The 15,218-nt window shown below is 47.9% G+C and overlaps 1 protein-coding gene across 17 annotated transcripts in view; it reads right to left on the bottom strand.

Moving 5' to 3' along the window:
• LOC106987932 (tigger transposable element-derived protein 1-like) overlaps positions 1 to 15,218 on the bottom strand; it is a 46,915-nt gene that overhangs the window by 3,476 nt on the left and 28,221 nt on the right. The window contains exons 3-6 of one of the 17 annotated variants that reach the window (XR_008293859.1): positions 14,259 to 14,373; positions 13,133 to 13,247; positions 9,967 to 10,069; positions 7,159 to 9,835 (exon numbers count right to left, since the gene is read on the bottom strand). The gene's annotated coding sequence lies outside the window, so the exon portion shown is untranslated. Of the gene's footprint in view, positions 1 to 6,631; positions 6,778 to 7,158; positions 13,273 to 14,258; positions 14,374 to 15,218 lie in introns of those variants that run through there. The other 16 variants (XR_008293864.1, XR_008293856.1, XR_008293860.1 and 13 more) reach the window with 16 other exon arrangements.

Raw genomic sequence — 15,218 nt, 5'->3', positions numbered from 1 at the left:
GGGTCTCCCCAGGAAGGCTCGGCCTCATCTCTTCCTTGCAACTTGCAGTGTCCTGTGACAGGGGCAAGGGGGTGCAAAATCTCCAATCCAGGGTCACCAACAGACCGGGTGGGGGCACTTGATGCCGACAGAATCCAAAGGCAGAGATGTGAGTGGAAATGACACAAGAAAGTAATTCATTTCAGTGATGACACCAGGAAGACAAGAGACCAACATCTCAGAGACTATATCCCAGGAGCTGAAAATACATCCTGGCTTATGTTAGGAAAATGTTAGACAGAGGCCCCCAGCTGCATGCAGGGGAACTGAAGATGGATGGGTGCACGCAGGGGGGCAGGTGTGTGCATGAAGGGGAAAAGTGAGTACGTGCAGGGGGGCCAGTGGATGTGTTCAAGGAGGCAGGGGCAGGTGGGTGCATGCAGGGAGTGGGAGGGAGCATGTGGGGCAACAGATGGGTGGGTTCAGGGGGGCAGAGGTGCATGCAGGGACATGTGGGTTTGGAGAGAGGGGCAGTGGGGTAGGGCTGTGCATGAGAAAGGTAGGTGGGTGCATGTGGGGACCATGTGGGTGTGCACAGGGAGGTGAAAGTGGTTGGGTGCATGTAAGAGGGCAGGTGGGTGCATGCGGGAGGAGTGAAGGTGGGTGAGTGGGTGCAGGGGGGAAGATGGGTACAGGAAGGGGGCATCGGGGTGAATGGATACATGCAGGGGACACACGGGTGCATGTAGAAGGGCTGGGGGTCAGGTGGGTGCATGTATTTTGGCAGGTGGGTGCAGGCACAGGGGCTGGTGAATGTGTGAAGGGAGGCAGTGGGGCAGGTGGGTGTATGCTGGGTGGTACTGGGCACACAACTGTGCAGGGGGGCAGGGGGGCAAATATCTGTGTGCAGATGTACAGGAAGAGGGGTGGATGTGCTCAGGGGGGCAGGTGGGTGAGTGGGTACATGCAGGTGGAGTGAAGGCAGATGAGTGCGTGCAGTGGGGCAGGGGGCAGGTGGGTGTGTGTAGAGGGGCAGGTGGGTGCATGCAGGGTGCAGGTGGGTACATGCAGGGGGCCAGGTGGATGCATACATGGGGGTGGATGCATGCAGGTGGGTGGGGTGCAGGGGGCCACGTGGTGTTCGGGGCTCAGTTCTTCCGGTACAAACCCAACTGAACGGTGCCAGCAGGAATAAAGTGCTTCCTGGAAAGAAAAGCCTCGGTGTCATGACTCCCTGTGAGAATCCTGCTACAATAAGGGTGTCGCCCTTTTAGAACAGAAGAACGACTAAATCTCAAGAAACTCTTACCAAAAGAGAAGACACACACTTAAATCCTCATAACAACCATACCCTCACTTACTATGCTTGCCTGATAACAACACTAAACTGGCCTTCCCACCACCCAAAATGTTTTGGTCTTTAGCTGAAGATAGCATTTAAGGTGAGGACTGGGCCACATTGGGGAGTTACTCCGTTTTCCTGGGTATCTGCCATATACAGGACATATGCAAGTTAACTTCTGTTTGTTTTTCTCCTGTTAGTCTATTCAGCAATAAAAGTAAATGAACCATCACCCCATACAAAGACATGGATGAACCTTACCTGTATCCTTCTAAGTGAAAGACTCCTGTCTGAAAAGGCTACATACTATGTGATCCCATTCATAGGGGATTCTAGAAAAGGCAAAACTAGAGATGATAAAAGGATCAAGTGGTAGGGGTTTGAAGTATTCCATGGTATTTGAGTGATTTATACCTGCCACTATGCATTTGTCAAAACCCAAGCATTTTTACATCCAAAAGAGTAAATCATAATCCTCTAAAATAAAGTTATTTAGGATGTGGGAGTGTCACAGGATGGTGTAGGGGCCAAGGGTAGGTCACCCCAAATGTGCCACTTTGGCATATTGATTACATTTTTTTTAATTTTCAAATTTATTCATATTTGAGAGAGAATGAGCAGAGGAGAGGCAGAGAGAAAGGAAGACACAGAATCTGAAGCAGGCTCCAGGCTCTGAACTGTCAGCACAGAGCCTGACATAAGCCTTGAACTCGGGAATGGCGAGAAGTCAGACACTTAACCGATAACCTTGCTGGATAGAGTACTCTTGGTTGCAGGGTAGTGGGGGGGGCGGCGGGGGGGACGGGGGTTCTTCAGCATCTTGAATACATCATGCCACTCCCTTCTGGCCTGCAAAGTTTCTGCTGAAAAATCAGCTGATATCCTTATTGATTTCCCTTGCAGATAACTGTTTTCTTTTCTCTTGCTGCCTTTAGAATTCTCTCTTTATCATTTTTTGCCATTTTAATACTATGTGTTTTGGTGTGGATCTCCTTGGGTTGATTTTGTTGGAGGCCCTCTGTATGTCTTGGATCTGGATTTCTGTTTCCTTCTCCAGATTCAGGAAGTTTTCAGCTATTATTTCTTCAAATATATTTTCTGCCCTCTTTTATCTCTTCTTCTGGGATCCCTATAATGTGAATGTTATGATGCTTGATGGTGTCACTGAGTTCCCTTAATCCATTTTCATTCTTCATTATTCTTTTTTCTCTCTCCTGTTCAGCTTGATTACTTTCCACTACTCTGCCCTCCAGGTTGCTGATCCATTCTTCTGCTTCCTCTAGTCTACTATTATTCCCTCTAGTATACTTTTAATTTCAGTTATTGAGCTCTTCATCTCTGATTGGTTCTTTTTTTCTATCTCTTTGTTGAGGGTCTCATTGAGGTCCTCTACTCTCTTCTCCAGTCCAGTATCTTTATGGCCATTCCTTTTTTTTGTTAATGTTTATTTTTGAGAGAGAGAGAGACAGTGTGAGCAGGGGAGGGACAGTGAGAGAGAGGGAGACACAGAATCCGAAGTAGGCTCCTGGCTCTGAGCTATCACCACAGAGCCCGATGCAGGGCTCAAACCCACGAACTGCAAGATCATGACCTGAGCCAAAGTCAGACGCTCAACCAACTGAGCCACCCAGGCGTCCATCTTTATGGGCATTACTTTAATTTCTCTATTGGGCATATTACTTATCTCCATTTCACCTAGCTCTCCTGCTGGGATTTTGTCCTGTTCTTTTATTTGAGACATATTCCTCTGTCCCCTCATTTTTACTAACTCTCTGTGTCTGTTTCTATGTGTTAGGAAAGTTAGGCATGTGCCCTGTTCTTAAAAGTATTGGCCTTATGAAGAAGAGGTCCTATGGGGCCCTGCAGTGCAATTATCCCTGTTCACCAGAACCTGGTGCTTCAGGGGTATCTATGTGTTGCATGTGTCCTACTGTTGTGGCTGAGCCGCTTTTTCCTTCGGTCTGGTCATCTGCAAGGGCTCCCTTTGCCTGTTGTGGGCAGGGTTTGGTCTCTGTGTTGTTAGTGAGCCAGTCTGGAGCCACCTTAGGCTAGACTTGAGTCAGACCAGGCACTTGCTAGAGCTGCAGTAGCACAAAACTGCAGGGCATGCTATCTGTCCTGTTCCCTGAGAAGGGGACATTGCCTACTGTCAGGTCGGATGTCTGCCCCCAGCCCACTGCTGGGGCTGCAATCTGACTAGTCTGTGTGGTTATCTTCCCCTCTCCCCAGTTCAGAAGTCACTTTGGAGTGGTGCTGGCTCCTGTCGGGGCCATTTGCACACTGCCAGGCTTGTGGCACTGCTTTGAATGGACTCCTGATGAGGGCAGGTCCACAGTAGAACATGGGGGTGGGGTGCACAGTGTTAGCAAGGTCTATGCCTGTCTGCTGGAGACACTTTTGAGAATTCCTGCCATCAGGCTGGAGGGGACAGGTCTGCATGGAGGTGGGGTGCACAGTGCCAGCAAAGTCCACACAGGGCTGCTGCGGGAGGGAACCTGCAGCTATCCGGGAAAACTGCCTAGGCTGAGATAGAGGGGGTGGATCCACAGAAGAGCATAGGGGATAGGGCACACTGTTGACAAGCTAGGTGGAGAGGGTTCATGCTATGCTGGTTCCCTCAGGTGTCCGTGTATCTAGGCTGGGGGGCAGGGGAAGGAAATGGTGCTTGACAGTTCTTTTGTTGTTGAAGTCTCCCAAAGATCTCGGCCCCTCCAGCATATCTCTGTGATTGGTAAGCAAACCTCCCTCCCTAATAAACTAGGCATTTTTCAACCTGCTGTTTCTATGCTGTATCTCAGTGGAACTGTTTGTTGTGCTAAGGGCAAGTACTCAGTTTCCTCTCACCCTCCACCTTTCCTAGAGCCAAAACCACTGTTTTTTAAAGTCCCAGATGTTAAGCCCAACTGATTGTAAGAACTCATGAAATTAGGACCCTCTGGTTTCCAAAGCCAAATGTTATGGGAATTCAACTCTCCTGTGTGGGTTCCCCAAGCCTAGGGTGCCTATTGTGAGGGTCAATTTCTCTCCCTTCTCTGTGCCTGCCCACAGTGTCCCTTCCTCCTGCAGACAGTCTCACAGGTCAGTTTGGCTCCCAACCACATCTCCCCCCTCTTACCCTCTTCAGTGTGGCCTCTTCTCTACACTTAGCTGTGGAGAGCCTGTTCTGCCAGTATTTGGATCATTTTCTGGGTTATTTACACTGATGTGGGTGTTAGCTGTTGCATCCATGGGATGAGATGAGCTTAGAATCCTCCTACTCCACCATCTTCCCCAGAAGTTGAGCTATTGTCATTTTTATAAAGGACTTTTAAAAGTGTACCTACAGGAGCATCTGGGTGGCTCAGTCGGTTAAGCATCCGACTCTTGATTTCAGCTTCGGTCATGATTTCACAGTTCGTGACATCGAGCCCTGCTTCAGGCTCTGGTCTGACAGCGTGGTACCTGCTTGGGATTCTCTCTCTCCATCCTTCTCTGCCCCTCCCCCTGCTCTCACTCTCTCTCGAAATAAACTTTAAACAAAAATAAAAACAAAAGTGTACATATAAGTAATTTGTGGTCTGCTACTTTAATTTTTTTAATATTTATTTGAGAGAGAGAGAGAGCATGAGCAGGGGAGGGGCAGGGAGAGAGGGAGACACAGAATCCAAAGCAGGCTCCAGGCTCTGAGCTGTCAGCACAGAGCCCAATGCGGGGCATGAATCCACAGACCACGAGATCATGAGCCAAAGTCGGATGCTTTACCAACTGAGCCACACAAGCGTCCCTGTGGTCTGTGGTCTCTTACTTTAACCTAACATAAAAGTGGGCATCTAATTAGGCCACATTATTTTCAACATTTCTATGAAATAGAATGTTGGGGCGCCTGGGTGGCGCAGTCGGTTAAGCGTCCGACTTTAGCCAGGTCACGATCTCGCGGTCCATGAGTTCGAGCCCCGCGTCAGGCTCTGGGCTGATGGCTCAGAGCCTGGAGCCTGTTTCCGATTCTGTGTCTCCCTCTCTCTCTCTGCCCCTCCCCCGTTCATGCTCTGTCTCTCTCTGTCCCAAAAATAAATAAACGTTGAAAAAAAACAAAAAAAAAATAGAATGTTACAACCATTGGACATTTGGGTTATTTCTGGGTTTTCTCTGTGAAATGAAGTACTTTAAAGCAACATCTGTGCAGCCAGTCTGCTTTTGTTTGTACTTTATCAGTGATATAACCTTTGGCAATTACATCAATATCATCATCTATAGGAGGGAGATAATGGTGTGACCTACCTCTGAAGGTAGTGGTGTGAATTAATTACACATTATGTGCTAGAAAATGTGTCTAGCCCATAGAAAGCACTTAACTAATATAAACTATTCTAAGTGTGGATTTTAATAACATAATAATGAACATCAGCAGGCATTAAGTTCTGATTTATTACCCCAATCTCATGATTGCCATATTAATTCCCAGCACAGTACTCAAGAGACTTTTTAATGGTTTGTATCTCCCAGACTGGAGGCTTCACAAAGAGGACACTTCGGGTAAGAACTCATCCTTACTCAGCAAGAACTATCTCCCAGATATCTAGGTGAATGAGGCCTGAGAGTGTCAGGGTGAGGGGGGGCAGGGGGGCGGTGCAGAAGGCAAACAAGGATAGAGATCTGGGTCAAGTGACAAATACCTCTTGAATATTAGTGACAGAAAGGCTGCCAGCATTCAGAGTCACTCCTGTGTAGATAAGACTACCATACCTATAGGAAAGAGATTTCTGACATGGGATGCCCAGCCAGCTCAGGGAAGAAATTTTGGGAATACAGTAAATGTGGCAACAAATGAAGTGCCTGCTCAGCCCCCACCACCACCCCCCCCCCTTTTTTTTTTTTTTTGGACACTGCAGAACTCAAAATGGAAAGAAACCATGTATATGCAGTAAACATGGAAAAGCCTTTAGCCAGGGAACCATTCTCCTGTTGAAACATGACATAATTCATGCTCAAAAAGATCCTAATAAATGTGGGAAAGTCCCTCATCAGAAAACATTCTTTATTCAAGAACATAGTTGGTACCAGAAGGAAGTTTTTCTAATGCAATGAATGTGGGAAATTTCTCTCTTCACAATGTCTTCTCCTGTACCCATTTTCAACTCTCACTGCCTCACTCACCCTCTTGCAGGAAGCCTTCTGTGGTAGATACCTTTCCATGCCTCCTGAATACCTGCACTCCCTCAAACATTGATGTTTCCCTGCATTCCTCTAGGCAAGGATGCCTGCTGATTCATGGCATGGTCCAAGAGCCCAACATGAGCAGCTGAAAGAAGGGTTGGGCAGGCACCTACGCACTTGCCTCCAGATCTGGCTGAAGATGGACATCCTCACTTTGATGGACTTTATGGGAACTTCCTCTATCTTCAGGCCCTCCTCCGAGGCCCAAACTACCTTCCTATAGGCTCACAAGTTCCACAGAGTTCTCTCTTCTGGCTGGATATCTGAAGGAAAGAAGAAAGGAGACTGGGGGAGTGGGAGCTCATAGCAAAAGCCAAGTCCAGGGATCCCTGGAGCCAAGATCTGCTCACCCTTTCCATGAGCCACCTGCCCTATTCATTGTACCTCTAGCCATCTGAGTCTCCTCCCGGAAAGCCATGCTCCATCTCTAGCTGGATGCCACATTCCAGGGACAGGCTCCTCCTCACTGAAGCTAGGAGTTGAGCCTCTCCTCCCTGTCCCAACACCATATTCATCCCTTGCCTGGTCCTATTACCCATGTGTCTCCTCCCAGATACTGGCTATGGCCACTCTTCCCCTGTCCCTCCTAGCTCTAACCCACAGATATGTCCTGATGAAACAAACTCGAGACAGAACCTAATATACACAGTCAAATAAAAACAGTTCTTTATTGAACACATTTACGCTGAAGTCAACCAACCCCTGACCACAGATAAAGCCCATTTGGTGATCAGTACAACAATGCAAAGAAAGAAAGGCAGAGGCTCAGGTTCCAGGTTCCTCATGTCAGAAGTTTCTGATTCACAGAGAGGAGGGCTGCAGAGAACTTCATCAGCATCTGGTCATTAATTACAGCAGAAACTGAGATGACACTTGGGGGAACAGAGGAAACTGGGAGGCTCTGCAGGGACATTTGTTGGTCCCACACTTGACTTTTACATACGCACTGCCTGTGTCCCTTCCCGCCAGTGACAGACAGGACCCTTGAGAGTTCCCTCAGGGACCATTCCTCAGGTGAGACCTCCTTGATGGAAACCGAAGCCTCTGAAAACATCGTGAACTGTCTCCTCATGAAAAACTGCCCAATCGTTCCCAGTTTGTTGCCTAATCAATAAAACTGTCCATCTTCGATGGAAAGGATCACACACAGGATGTTTCTGAGCTCAGCCTTCCCTGTCTAAATCCAGGACGGAAATTCTGCCAGTGTCGCCAATACCAGGACCAGAAAGTGCTTTGACAGAGTCCAACTTCACTTTCTTAAATGGGAGTGACAGAGTCTTGAGGGAAGCAACAAGGCTCTCCTGGACGCCTGAGTCTCCACATTCCCAAAACCCAGAGTCTTTGCCACAGACACGTACACATGTGTCATGCAGGATTCACGTACATGGGCTTCCCCACAGCCCAGAGGGCATACACCACTCTTGGCACCTCCAGCAAGGGGACAGTGAGGCCACCGTGTTCATTCTCAGACCTCTGAGTATCTATTCTTACACTCTGCAGCAGCTCCTCCAGATCCTCTTCTGTCTCCAGCCTGCCGAGTGCTCCACTGGACAGTGAGGACACTGATAGATCTACTTTGATGTCACAAACAAATATCACCTCATAAGGTGAGCTCCAGATGCTCCAGTTAAACAATCTGTTCTTTGGGCCACCTGGTGGCTTAGTCAGTGGAACATGCGACTCTTGACCTCAGGGTTGTGGGTTCGAGCCACACATTGGGTATACACATTACTTAAAATAAAATCTTTAAAAATGAAAAATAAAACAAAACAACAAAAAACATTCTGTTCTTCATCACTTGGACAAAGTGCAGCCCCAGGATCCAAGTGCTGGTCCCCTCTGTGTGAACCAGGCACAAGCATGCTCTCCATGTGTCGGTGGCCCTTCTCTAGGCTGCCTGGGCTCTGGCTCAGATGGTGCTTTCTGGTCATAATTGTTAAGCCACTCCATGTGCCTTTAAATACACCATTCACCTCATTTGCAAAGTATCTTCCATTCCCAGACTGGAGAACAGCAGGGGCCCCATAGATGCAGAAGATGTCTGGCAGACATCTGGCCACATCCGCACCACTACTGCTGGTCAGAGGCCTCAACTGGACAAATTTGGTTGTGTGTCCCTGGTAGACCATGATGAATTTGAATTGTCCGTTGGCCTGCGACTGCATGTCAATAAGGTCCACCTGGCACTGGCTCCTGGTCTCCACAAACATCAGTCTTCAACATACCTTTCTTCAGAGGATGCAACTCCTGCTGACAGGATTTGCATATAGCTTCAAGTATAGGAGTATGGCTTCCCGTGTCACATTCTTATATCTCTTTAGCTCTGCCAGCATCCTAGGCTTCCCTCCATGCCCAATGCTAACATGGGCCTCGTGTAGCACATCATACATGTTCTTGTTTTTAATACGGTAGCAAAAGCTCATGTTGCCTCTGACAGGGGGATAACTGGCATTTCCTCGTTCCCAATACAGACAACAAATCACTTCAGGCAGCGGAGCAAGAGGGTAGACTTCCTCTTTTGTAGTTTGGTATGTTTCACTTGTTCAATGATCTCACTGTACTTGTCACTTGTGAAATACATGGAATTATCTTCTGTCTTTTTAGACAGCAAAAGGTCAAAACAACGATAACACTGTTTGGCATCACACCCAAGATCCTCCCTGGATGCAGTTGGGAGCTGTGATAACAGTGGGGAGCAATACCAGGTGGAAAGTAATGCAGGCACAGTTTACCAAAAACGCTCAGCCAGGTCTCCCTGTTGGGGCAGTTGGGCACTCACTGACCAGCAGGCTTGGACTCCTAAATGGAAATGGGCCACATGCCCCACACCCCATGGCAAACTAACAGCAAGTGACTCTTCCCTTATCTGATTAACATATCCAAAAATGGTGTTTAAAATCAATCTTTCATCTGACTCTGATTTTTGTTGTTGTTGTTGTTGTTGTTGTTGTTGATCTGACTCTGATTCTACATTGAGTGGTGCAGACACCCAAATGGGAATAGCTGACCGGCAACCCTGGGATCTCAAGATACACCCACAGTAGCCACTCCCAGGAGAAGCCAGAGCTCTGGGTGTCCAAGATGGCCCAAGTTTTGGGATAGAAGAATTTCCTGCTCAGGTGTGATAGGTCCAGCCAGCAGGTAGTACTCATTTCATGTATGTAATATGAGCTGGAGTCTGGACATATGCCCGCCAGGTGTGCACAGGTGTGTACAGAAGGCAGATGGGAGATGTGTGGGCATCTAGGCTTGACAGCAAAACCTTCAGGCCAAATTTAAACAATAACCAGTCCTCTAGAGCAGCCCTCCATCTCCCGACTCCTGTGGAAAGAAGGTAGTCTCGAGTAAAGACCTTCTGCAGCAGGAACCCATAGCTGGAGACAGACCACTCACCTGAGGGCCTGTATGTCCAGCAATAAGGCCAACCCACTCCCCAAAATCCGCATCCTTACCCAAACAGGTCACATCCCCAAAGGTCACCTTCTGCAGAGCAATGGGTGGCCCCCAGCATTCCCTTGTGGGATCCACGGCCTTTTCTCCAAATGCCACCACTGTCTGGAATGAGCCGTGTCCACAGGGAGAAGAAAGTCAAAAGGGCATGGCAGGTATCAAATGGAAACCGGTAAAGAGAGGAGTGCAAGGCAGAGAGACCAGGGGAGGAGACAAGAAGAAAGGAAGAATTAGCATCGAGTTCTGGCCAAGGGACACCTGCAGCCATGAGGATGCCCCTTGCTGGGGGCTTGGAGATCTGGTGAGTATTCTACCTCTCTAGCTCACCCACCAGTCTCTCCTCTCTCTCCCCAACCAATCAGATGGGGCACAGCATCATTTCAGAGAACAGGACAGGGTGACAATTAGCATCCAATTGCTAATCAGTTCCTCGTTGGACAGGTCTGCCCCAGGGCTCTAAAGCAACTCAACCACAGCTGCCTCTGCCACCTCTCTGAAACCTGCAACATGTGTCAGTGCCAGGATGTCCTGCTGGATCTGTAGTAGAGTTTCCACATGCAGCCTGCTGGCCTCCCGCTTGACGCACTGAGGCCACAGCTTTCTCCACCCCCTACTCAGCGTCGCTGGTGGGACCTCCTCCCAGGACTCAGAGATGTTGTAGACACCATCAAGGATGCTGTATACTTGCCAGAAGTCAAAGACCACAGACTGCTGGTCCCTGCCTCCCACCCTCAACGCCAACAGGCAGAAGACCCTCCATAAGCAGCAGGCCTTGAAGGTGGCAACAATGCCCTGGTTCTTGGGCTGGATGAGGGCCGTCGTGTTCTTGGGCAAGTACTCCACACACACATGGTCGGAGAGGTTGTCCAGGTTCCCAGGATGGCCAGGGACACTGTCCAAGACAAGCAGTGATGGGCACAGAACCTCTCCACAACTGGGCAGAAGAAGTGCACAAACCACTCCTGGAAGATGCTCATGGTCACCCAGGCTTTCTTGTGTGAACGCTACACCACAGGCAGGTTGGGCTTGGAGAAGCCCTTGAGGGTGTGAGAGTTCTCTGAGGGATACACCAGCAGCAACTTCAATGAGATCGCCAGCCGCACTGCCACTGAGTAGCAGCGTCAGGATATCTCAGGCAGCTTTGCACCCAGGGGCTGATTTCTCCTCCAGGGAAAGGAATGTCCTGTCAGGCAGTCGCTTCCAGAAAAGCCCAGTCTCATCCACGTTGAACACCTACCATGGTGTGTAGCCACCCTCCTGGATCACTCTCTGAAGCAGGGCAGGGTACCTGCACACAGCTGCAGCAGTTGTGCCCATGGCCTCGCAGCCCCCAGCCTCACCACCCACCCCAAGGCATGCAGGCTTTGGCATGCCTTAAAACACGCGAACCACCCACAACTGCCCCGAAGGTCTCCAATTGGGCACCTGCGCCCTGCTCCCACTTGAGGTCCTCGAACAGGCTGCAAGCCTTCTCCTGGACAAGCATGATGTTGATGGGCACATTGAGCTCATTCTGGTCATTGATCCACACACTTAGCTTCCACTCCATATTCTCCATCACCAGGCTGCAGCTGTGCGTCAATTTGGTGGCTGCCTGCAGTGTGGCCACCTGGGAACTGGCTCGGATCTTCTCCTTGTTGTCACGAATGGTAGCCATGGTGGAGGTGGAGAGCCCCAGCGCATTCCTGATTCTGCTGAGCTTCTCTCCGGCTTCAAAGAGCCACAACACCTCAAGCTTATCCTGCAGGTTGATAGCCTTGTGGTCCCACTTGGTGCATGGGCACTGGCTTGTGCTGGGTGGCCTCTTCAAAGAGATCTTCAGCCCAGAAATGGTAGAGGAGGCTCTGTCTGCATCACTCTCTCCAGACACAGCTAAAGAATAAGTGTGTTCCCACCCTGTGACTGCTGATTTCAGTGCCACTGCCACCCTGGCCCTGACCCTCTGTAAAATGGGAAGAAAATTTTACTAGTGGGGAGTGCAGACAAGTTTGGATAAAACCTGCTAAAGACCATTGATAAGTCTCTTTCATTTGGCCACAGAGCAATGGATGAACTCTGGTCCCATAGACTAAATTAACTTACCCTCAGTAATGGAGCAAGCTTCTGAAAACCCATTACCACTTTACAACAATGCCTCCCAATGGGCACACTGTTCCAAATCACCCACTTCAACCCACCTCCTGAAGGATCCAGTGTGATACAATACATAACACACTGATGTCAGACCAAACACAGAAATCAGAAAGTAATGGGGGAGAGGTGGGGGGGTGCTCAGCACATTGTAGCAGGGTACAAAAATTTACAACAACTGTACATAAAACTGAACTCTGAGCTTCCAGGCATACAAGGAGGAAAACAAAAACCTGTCCTGCTAGAATAAACACATTTCATGGCTCTGAGCTTGCAGAGACCGTGAACAACGTAATTAAGGATATCAAAATGCTTGGATTTTGTTCTGTTGTTGTTTTGTTTTGCTAGAGGGAATAGCTAACCTTTGAACAACAAACAGGTTTGGGGCACCAACCCCCCTCCAAGCAGTTGAAAATCCACTTATAACTTCTGACTCCCCAAAAACTTGATCACTAATTAACTACTGTTGACTGCAAGTTTTACCAACAGCATAAGCAGTCAATTAACACATATTTTGTGTATGTATTAGACACTGTATTCTTACAATAAAGCTAGAAAAAAATGTTATTAAAAACACAAAGAAAATACATTTACTGAAGTATACTCTATATATGAAATAAAACCCACGTATAAGTGGACTCAGGCAGTTCAAGCCCATTCTATTTAAGGGTCAACTATACATGGGCATGGTAAAATGACCCAGACAGGCTACTGTGGAATCAGGCAAGGGGCCTAGAGGCAGTAGGGAAACTCATTTCCCTAGTAGCCTTCCACAACAAGGCCGACCAGTTTCTTTCAGGAACAGCATCTCTGACAGTTTAGCTTTGCACTACTGACTTGTGACTGGAGTTTCACAGTGAAGCATCCTGGCTATTCCCAAGAGCTACCAGCATGTCAGTGACTCACAGAAAGTCTGTTGAGCCCAGCTTGGGTACATGTGGACAGGGCAACTGTAGGAGTTCTCAGGTTTTGCAGTCTCTCAGGAAGCTCCAGGAATGACAGTCAGGGGTGGGGAGGGCCAGGGTGTGGCCCACTCACCTGGCAGGAGACCCTGGGCATGCTCCTTGGCTGATCTGCTCTCCTTCCCATGTGGGCTCAGTCCATGTCTGTGAGCAACACCCTCTCTCCTCCTGGAGAAGCCCCTGGGTTACCGCTAGGACCACAAACACACAAGTACCCTGTGACACAGAAGCAAGCTTTGGTCCCTATCTCATGGGGCAGAGCCATCCCTGGGGAGACTGTACAATGCCCAAGGACCAGAAGGTCCCTCCACTTCAAGGCAAGCCTGACCAAGGAATGGAAGGCCAGCTATTTGTCACAAAACACCTCAGCTCCCTTTCCTGCCCAAAAGAGACAACCATGCAGGGCTACCATGAGGACTGAAGGTGAAACAGCCCTCCACAGTGCTCAGCACCAAAGCAGGGGATCCAAGGACATCCATGTGCTGAAGAGCCATAAGGGCAGAGGAGGCAAAGAGGAGTGGCAGCTAGGACAGGTGTGGGTGTCCTGGGGTGGGCAAGATAAATGATTCCTAAAAAGCCACTAAAAGGAAAGGGTCAAGCTGCTTCTGACACTGGAAGGGTCCCCAATGGGAGATGGAGTGAAAAAGCAGGTGCAGAGCATTAATGGGGCTTTCTTTAGAAGTGTCTATATACCTACACACACACACACACACACACACACACACACACGTGTGTGTGTGTGTATGCTGCATATGTGTATTTAAAACAAGGGAGGAAGGACACACAAAGGTTAACAGAGGCCATCTCCAAAGAGGCAGATCAGGTGTGAGGCTTGACCTTTATATATTTTGTTAAGATTTGAATTACTTTATAATGCATATATGTTACATTGTTAGATTTGAAACATAATGGGAGGATAAACTGATAACGATCAGCGTATTGCCTTCTATCTCTTTGCAACAAAAACTATGACTAAATTAATAAGAGAAAACTCACTTTGGGGAAGTCAGGCAAAGACAAGTGGTGGACAGTGAAATGGAGAGGAGAAGCCTGCTAGGATGGGGACTCAAGAGAAGCAAAGCCAAGATCAAAGCCAACCTAGGAGGCACAGCCAAGGCACCCCAGACACAGGAGAAGAATCTCAACCCCCATTACAGGCCAATGCAGTCAGTCCTGCCCAAAGATATGTCCTCTGGACCTACCAAATGCTGTTTTAAACCGGAAACTGGTGGAGCACATGGCTGGCTCAGTGGGAGGAGCATGCAACTCTTGATCTCAGGGTGGTGAGTTCGAGCCCCATGTGGGGGGTAGAGATAACTTGAAAATAAAATATTAAAACAAAAGTTTTTTAATAAAAAATAAATTATGTGGGAATGCAAGCTGGTGTGGCCACTCCGGAAAACAGTATGGAAGTTCCTCAAAAAACTAAAAATAGAACTACCCTATGACCCAGCAATTGCACTACTAGGCATTTATCTACAGGATACAGGTGTGCTGTTTCGAAGGGACACATGCACCCCCATGTTTATAGCAGCACTATCAATAATAGTCAAAGTATGGAAAGAGTCCAAATGTCCATCGATGGATGGATAAAGAAGATGTGGTGTATGTATGTATATATATGTATATGTGTATATATATGTACATATGTATATATATGTATATATGTGTATATGTGTGTGTATATATATACATATATATATGTATATATATATATACACACATATATATATACACACACATATACACACACAATGAAGTATTACTCAGCAATCAAAAAGAATGAAATCTTGCCATTTGCAACTACGTGGATGGAACTGGAGGGTATTATGCTAAGTGAAATTAGTCAGAGAAAGACAAAAATCACATGACTTCACTCATATGAGGACTTTAAGAGGCAAAACAGATGAACATAAGGGCAGGGAAACAAAAATAATATAAAAACAGGGAGGGGGACAAAACAGAAGAGACTCATAAATATGGAGAACAAATTGAGGGTTACAGGAGGGATTCTGGGAGGGAGGATGGGCTAAATGGGTAAGGGGCACTAAGGAATCTACTCCTGAAATCATTGTTGCACTATATGCTAACTAATTTGGATGTAAATTTTAAAAAATAAAAAAATAAAATAAATAAAAAATAAATTATGAACTGGCGCCAAC

The sequence above is a fragment of the Acinonyx jubatus genome, chromosome E2, assembly GCF_027475565.1.
Source record: "Acinonyx jubatus isolate Ajub_Pintada_27869175 chromosome E2, VMU_Ajub_asm_v1.0, whole genome shotgun sequence".
In the NCBI taxonomy this organism is placed as follows: Eukaryota; Metazoa; Chordata; class Mammalia; order Carnivora; family Felidae; genus Acinonyx; species Acinonyx jubatus.
This window is presented reverse-complemented; position numbering and strand designations above follow the sequence as displayed.